Source organism: Dipodomys merriami, unplaced genomic scaffold, assembly GCF_024711535.1.
Source record: "Dipodomys merriami isolate MVZ:Mamm:240054 unplaced genomic scaffold, mDipMer1.0.p SCAF_15, whole genome shotgun sequence".
Taxonomy (NCBI): domain Eukaryota; kingdom Metazoa; phylum Chordata; class Mammalia; order Rodentia; family Heteromyidae; genus Dipodomys; species Dipodomys merriami.
Genome location: NW_027202826.1, coordinates 15,163,944 through 15,171,747, shown reverse-complemented (window position 1 = coordinate 15,171,747; position 7,804 = coordinate 15,163,944). Strand labels below are relative to the sequence as shown.

The 7,804-nt window shown below is 43.7% G+C and overlaps 1 non-coding gene across 1 annotated transcript; it reads left to right on the top strand.

Annotated features, from left to right (window-relative positions):
* Positions 1-7,415: 7,415 nt before the first annotated feature.
* On the top strand, positions 7,416-7,519 carry LOC138827061 (U6 spliceosomal RNA). The gene has a single exon (XR_011371936.1). It is a non-coding gene; the product is annotated as a U6 spliceosomal RNA (small nuclear RNA).
* The last annotated feature ends 285 nt before the right edge of the window (positions 7,520-7,804 follow it).

Genomic DNA, 7,804 nt, shown 5'->3' with positions numbered 1-7,804 from the left:
TGAGCCACTAAGCACTGAGCCAGATGGAGAATTTTGTCTTGGGTTCAGGAGATATGGAAGTATCACCTCTTCTTATGCCAAGCCAATCAGAATCCATCCTGTCAATTCTTTTGTTAGGTAAATTGCTTGGCTGGCCGGAAACTGTAATCTTCCCAATCTCTGCCTCCCCAAGTAAACTAGGATAACAGGCATGAGCCACCATGTCCAACCCCATACACACACACACACACACACACACACACACACACACACACACACACACACACACACACACATATAAATTTAAGGCCTATAGTTATGATCTATTTTTATTCCTATTTTAGTAATCTGTGTCTTCTTTCAACAAATCCGCTGAGGTAGCCATCCCATGATTTTTTAGTGATTTTTGTACTATTCTCTTGGATGCATGTGTTTTTGCCAAGTGTCCTAGCTGGGTGATACAGACATATAGACTCCTGAATGATATGGCTCTGATTTTCTACAGGTCATATAAATGAGGCCGGATGAGAGTGGCTAAGTGAGCATTCTGTGCATAAGCCAGGCCCTCTAATGTTGTGCTGCTTTTGAGAAGTTCCTTCTATTCCTTGGATCTCCTAAGCCTCAATCTCCTACTCTCCTCCTTTCCGAGTTTCTGGCCATCGGATGAAAGCATCACTCCCTATAAACAATGTGTTCTCCTAGGTAGTATGAGCAGCCAAACCTGGCTGAAAGATTTGGTTCTCCACTTACAAGCGTACACATCCCCACACCACACAGAACCATACAAAACCCTAACAATGTTTTTCTTAATATTTTTTTTTGTGTCATACTGTGGCTTGAACTCAGAGCCTGGATTTAGCATTTTTGCTCCAGGTTGACACTCAACCACGTTGAGCCAGAGCTCTATTTCCAGCTTTGTGCTAGTTAATTGGAGATAAGTGTCTCATGGGCTTTCTTGCCTGGTCTGCTCTTAAACCATGATCCTTATATCTCAGCTTCCTGAGTAGCAAGGATTACAGGCTTGAACCACTGGCACCAGGTATATTTCTCTGTCTCTCTCTCTGTCTCTCTCTCTGTCTCTCTGTCTCTCTGTCTCTCTCCCTCTCTCTCTGTCTCTCTGTCTCTCTGTCTCTCTGTCTCTCTGTCTCTCTGTCTCTCTGTCTCTCTCTCTCTCTCTCTCTCTCTCTCTCTCTCTCTCTCTCTCTCTCTCTCAATGTGTCAGTCATGGAGCTTGAACTCTGGGCCTGAGTGCTGTCCCTCAGCTCTTCAGCTCAAGGCTAGCACTCTACCACTTGAGCCACAGCCTTTTCTGCTTACGTGGTGCTAAGGAATTGAACCCAGGGGCTCATGCATGCAAGGCAAGCACTCTACCACTGAGCCATCTTCCCAGCCCCTTTCTTTCCTTTTTTTTTTTTTTTTTTGGTCGGTTGTGGGGCCTGAACTCTGGGCCTGGGCGCTGTCCCTTAGCTCTTCAGCTGTAGACCAGGGCTCTACCACTTGAGCCTCAGCCCCACTTCTGACTTTTTCTGCTTATGTGGTGCTGAGGAATTGAACCCAGAGCCTCATTCATGCAAGGCAAGCACTCTTTCCTTTTTTATTTGGCACTAGTCCTATGGCTTGAACTCAGGGCCTTATCAGGCATTACGCCTGAATTTTGTAGTTGTTTTCAATCATGGCTAGGGTCTACCACTTGACCCACAGCTCTACTTCTGGCTTTTTTTTTTTTTGGCATTTAATCAGAAATTATGAACTTTCTCTCCTGGATGGTTTTCAACCATGATCCTCAAATCTTAGTCTTTTGGGTAGCTAGGATTCAAGGTGGGAGCCACTGGCATCCAGCCTGCTTTTTTTTTCTTATCATCTGGTCATGTGGAATTTATCATAAGACTATAGATGTGAACTAATGGAGAAATAGCAGGGTAACAGGAATAAATGTTCTGATAGCATGACTCATCTGCTTGTAAAACTGAATGGGTCTCTCAGGATCTTGTAACTCCCTTCTTTCCCCTATCTCTACCACAGAAGACAGAGTCCTGTTAGGCATGTTTGCCTTTATGGCTTTGTGGATTAGATATTACCACATTTATGATGGTATAAGTGATACAAGGTCAAGTTGCCTCGTGGCTAAGCAAAAAAAAAAAAAAAGTCTTTGCCAGAGCTCTATAGAAAGTAAGGAGGCATTTCTTAATAGGAAAATAGATATCCAGCTAAAGGAACATGAATTTGCTCCAGAACTTTAGGGACCTACACTAGGCTGAGATACTTTTTTTTTTTTGGGTCCAGTCGTGGGGTCTGAACTCTGGGCCTGGGCGCTGTCCCTCAGCTCTTCAGCTCAAGGCTAGCGCTCTACCACTTGAGCCACAGCACCACTTCCGGCTTTTTTTCTTTTTGCTTATGTGGTGCTGAGGAATCGAACCCAGGGCCTCAGGCATGCAAGGCAAGCGCTCTACCACTGAGCCACCTTCCCAGCCCTATGCTGAGATACTTGAATCAAGCCTTGAACAGTTTCCACAGCAATCTGATTGTGGCAGACATTTCATGTATTACCAAATGTCCTAGCAGATGCCCTATGTATTGTAGCCAGGATATATTCAAGATTATTATCCTCAGCTATCTTTTTGGCTTTGGCTCTCGTCAGCCTAGAAGCTTATGGGCTATTTGATAAATGGATCAGAAAGTCAGCTCAATCTTTATTTTTATTTTTTATTTACTTTTATTTATTTTTTTATCGGTCGTGGAGCTTGAACTCTGGGCCTGGGCACTGTCCCTCAGCTCTTCAGCTCAAGGCGAACACTCTACCATTTGAGCCACAGTGCTATTTCAGGTTTTCTGAGTGGCCTATTGGAGATAATAGTCTCATAGAATTTTCTGCCCGGGCTGGCTTTGAACCTCGATCCTCAGATCTCAGCCTCCTGAGTAGCTAGGATTACAGGTGTGAGCCACTAGCGCCTGGATCAACTCAATCTTTATATATATTGCCACAAAATGTAGTGTCTTCTCTCCACCCCCTCCCCGCCCCTCCCCTTGCCCAGGCCATTTTGCAATGTTAGGGTCAACTCTAAGGCATTTTTCATGCTAGTCCTGGTGGACACTATCACAAAGCCCTCTGTAGCCTGTCTTGAACTCCCCCTGCCTCAGTATTCCAAGTGCTAGAATTACAGGCCTGTGCTACTATTCTTGGCTTACCAGTGCTGTTTCTGGGGCTGGAACTCAGGGCCAGGGAACTGTCTCTGATCTTTTTTACTCAAGGCTTTCTTGCTCTACCACCTCAGCCATGGCTCCACTTTTGGCATTGTGTTGATTAATTGGAGCTAGGAATCTCATGGATTTTCTTGCTCTGGTTGGCTTCAAATCACAATCTTCAGATCGTAGGCTTCTGAGTAGTTAGGATCACAGGCATGAGCCACCTGCACCTGGCCTAATTGTTATTCTGTAAAGCAGGAACTTGTCATGCATTTCATTGACTATCATTTGATTTCCCCATCTAGTGGCTTGTCAGAAACTCTGAGGTTACCATCTCCTGTATCTTCAAGGAGTTTATCTACCACGCTGGGTGATGCATATGTTTTACCAAGTAATCCAAGTATTGGACAATGCATACAGACTTCCAAAATTGATGCCTTCAAACAACATGTTTTGCTTCATAGTTCTATCAGTCACTGGCGCTTCTTTGAGGAATTCTTATGTGTTTGCAGCTAGACATGGATTAGAGCATGTTGGACAGACTATTTGCTTGCCCTGCTCTAGGCTAGGAAAAGTGGGATGGCTGTTACTCTCTCCACAGGGACTTCTCTTCAGCAAGCGTGGAATTCCTCATAGGTGTCTGGTCTGGTGGCCAGCTTCCTGTAGACAAAGGCAGAAGCCCTGTGCTTCCTTTGACCTGGGGCATCACCATGACAGTATGAAAAGGTGACTGACTCGGCAATGTCCAGTGAGACTTTGAATTAGACAGTAATGAAAGACTAGATCTCATCTCTCCAGGCAAACATTTACATTTATGAAGAATGCAGGTACAGGTGGCTCACATCTGTAATCCTAGCTACTCAGGGGGCTGAGATCTGTGGATCTTGGTTCAAAGCCAGCCCAGGCAAGGAAAGTCCTTGAGACTGTTATCTCCAATGAATCACCAGAAAACCAGAAGTGGAGCTGTGGCTCAAGTAGTAGAGTGAAAGAGCTTAGGGCCAGCATCCATGCCCTGAATTCAAGCTCCACGACTGACAAGAAAAAACATTGGCTGTTCGTGTTTAGGCCTTCGGTGTGTGTATTGACCGGATCATTTCAAATCTAGGAATCTCTCAGCAAGAGAATGCATTCCTCTCATCACAGCTACGTGCGCTGGTACACACACATGTTCTCATGGACATTTACTTCTTTCTCTAGAGCCAGAATCATGATTTGATCATGATTCAGATCAGCTTCAGTCCAATACATAGGGTTCAATCAGTTTTCTCTCCCTGTCCCTCTCCTTCTCCCTCCCTCCTCCTTCCTCCCTCCTCCCTCCTCCCTCCTCCCTCTCTCTCTCTGTGTCTTATAGCACCCACCACCTTGAATGTGTCTGATTGTTCTCCCTGTGTGGAATTGGGCCCAGGTTGCTGCTATGGCCTTCGCATGTGTCCATGGATGTTCTCATTTCACTCGGCTCTAACACTCTACTCTGGCCCATCACTCTCTCCTTCAGGCCCCCATGGGACCCCCTTCTCCCCAACCTCTTTCTCCTACCCAGTACCCACACATCTCTTGTTCCATGGATTTGGGGCTGACTGATTCTAGAAGTGGAAAGAAGGAGAGGAAAAGAAAGGCAAGGGTAAGAAGTAGAAAGTAGAGAGGGAACGAAAGATAGGGAAGGAAGGGGAAAGAAGATCAAGGGGAGGACACCAGATGCTACAACACCCTAACACACCCACGCATTGCTTTGTCCCCTGGCTATCACCAGAGATGATAAAGTGGTTGCAAAGCTGAACACTCCATATGTACAGAGGAAAATCCTTCTCTGCCCACTGTCTCTCAAGGTACAAAGTACTTGTTATGGGGAACTCACTTCCTTGTCCTGTGATTGTGTCACCCAGTGTTTGCAAAGCAATCACTAGGAAAGCCAAAGGATCCACAAGCCTGGCCAGGCTGCTGTAGCCCTGAGTCTGTATCCAAACTTGCTGTCAGTAACAACTAGAAGCCCATGGGCTTCATGATGCATCAGGTGCTGTTACAGCTAGTCTGCCTTTAGGAAATCAAGGCAAATTGGTGGATATGTGGTCATCAGTCAATGGAACTGCTACACTCTATCCTTTCCTGGGAGGAAAAAAATAAAGATCAAATTTGTGATCAGGAACTACACCAGCAAACCAAACTCCTGTTCATCTTTGCAGTTTCCCCAGCCCCGATTGAAATGATTGTTCAATGATTTCTTTTCCCGCTGTCCATCCTGGATGCCTTTCTTTTTCAGACAGACGGCACTTTCAGCAGCCTGGATGGCTGGTCCGCAGCTGACCAAGTTCTTTATTCTGTAGTGCTCTGAATCATTCGTTTACTGTTCCCTGAGGATCAGGGCTGGTACTTGGGCATACATCTGATCATGGAAGTACTAAGAGGTGTCAGAGAGCCTGCTCCACCTTTCTCATGCCAATGGACACTCGTTACTTCCATCTGCGTCCTGGTATTCTGGCAGGAGTCAGAATACGTACTCAAAGCTGTCACTCGGCATGGAAGTCTCAAGGAATACTTGATATTTATCAGCCCTCTGGGGTTCTCCATGGTCTTAGGTATGTTACTCTGTTCTTGGCATGGATTGGTCTACTGGCATTTCCAGAATGACCATAGAAGATCTTGCCATGGCCCCTTGTAGAAGAATCACTTTTTCCCACAAGTCCTCTAGTTGAGATAAAGCCTAAAGGATAGGAACCATGAGTTCTGTGAAAGATTTTTAGTAGCCATAGCAAAAGGCAACTTTGTATATGCCAGCTATAGGTACACAGTACCATTGTCAGCCATATATGCAACCTTAGGGCTAGAGTACAAATCCTACAAGGTAAGTTCCATAAACTATTGTCTTTTTTTTTTTTTTTTTAACATCAGTCAGGGGCTTGAACTCAGAGCTCCAGTGCTGTTCCTGAGCTTTTCTGCTTCAGGCTAGTGCTCTACCACTTTGAGCCACAGCTCCACTTCCATTTCTCTGGTGGTTACTTGGAGATAAGAGTCTCATGACCTTTCCTGCCTGGATTGGCTTCAAACTGCCATCCTCACATCTCAGCCTCTTGAGAAGCTAGGATTGCAGATGTGAGTTACCAGCACCCGGCTCAAATTGATATCTTAATGCCGTCTTAAGTGCCACTCTTTGATTGAAGAAGCCTGGTCCATAAAAACTAATGTGTGTGACTTTCCATGTTCTTTCCTTCTTTTTTTTTTAAATTTTTTTGTTCATGAGACACAAATCAACATGGTAATTTTAAAGGCCACACATTAAGTACTACGGAGGTGTGTGTGTGATTGAATGAACTGGAATACAACATGAAATCGCTCATCAGTATCATAGGAGTATCCATTTGGGATTTGGGGGGGGGGGTTGAGGGGGAGAAGAGTTGGGATTGAATCCGCAGACACAGGTAAAGTAAACACTGTACTATGGAGCCACCTTGCCAGCTCTACATTTTGGATTTTATCTAAGAAAAAAAATATTATTCATTACTTATTTGGGGACCTTATTTGTCAAACTAGCTTTTGTAACTCTATTAATGCAATTCATCATTGAGGCTTATGCTCTGAGTTAAACCCCCACCTTTCCAGAAACTCTACAAATAATAATTCCATGAATACAAAAGACTTAGGACTTTCTGTGCCACAGAACTCACTGGGATAACAGATATAATTTGTAAAAACTTTTTTTGAGGGGAGGGGACTTGAACCAGAGCCTGGGCACTATCTCTGAGCCTTTCTGTACTCAAGGCTAGCACCCTACCAATTGAGCCACAGTGCCACTTCTAGTTTTTCAGTGATTAATTGGAGATGAAAGTCTCACGGGGACTTTCTTGCCCAGGTGGGAAACCACAATACTCAGCTTTCAGGCCTGAGTAGATAGGATGACAGGCATGAGCCACAAGTGCCCGGTTAATAAAGGCTTTTCTCCACAGATTTTATTATCATTGTTTGCAGTGAAACTGAAATGTTTTTAATTTCATTTTGGAAATAACATTGGGAAAACAGAGTACTTGGTCATAATCAGCATTTTAGCTTAGAACAATATTCTTTAATTTAGACAGTGAAATAGGGCTAGTCTTTGTGACTCTTCTGTGTTGGTTTTGTTGCTGAATGACTATGTACATATATAAAATATCCACAGTGAGTTGCAATATAAAATATATTTTTGATTTTGGATTACTGCTAATTTACTGTAAGAATTGGAACTGATTTTCTCAAACTGAATTAACGAGGCTTATATGAACTTACTTTTCTACTAATAAAGAACTTTCAATGGGGAATGATTCAGAAAAGATTAGCATGGCCCCTGCACAAAGATGACATGCAAATATATGAAGTGTTTCATATTTCTGTGAGCAAATGCAGTCATAATATTCATAGTACATTTTATGAAAAAAATCCCAAAATTGTGTAACTTGAGGGTAGGAACAGGAGGAAGAAAATGAAGGAAAACAAAGGGAGGGATGACATTTATCAAGAAACATTGGACTCATAACCTGTCCTATAGAACTGTAACCACTTTGTACAACTACTTAATGAGAACAATAAAAAGAGCAAATAACTTCCTATGAAATTAAATCAGCTTATAGTATACATAGCTTAAGAGCACAGATGTGTGGCTAAAATACCCGAGCAA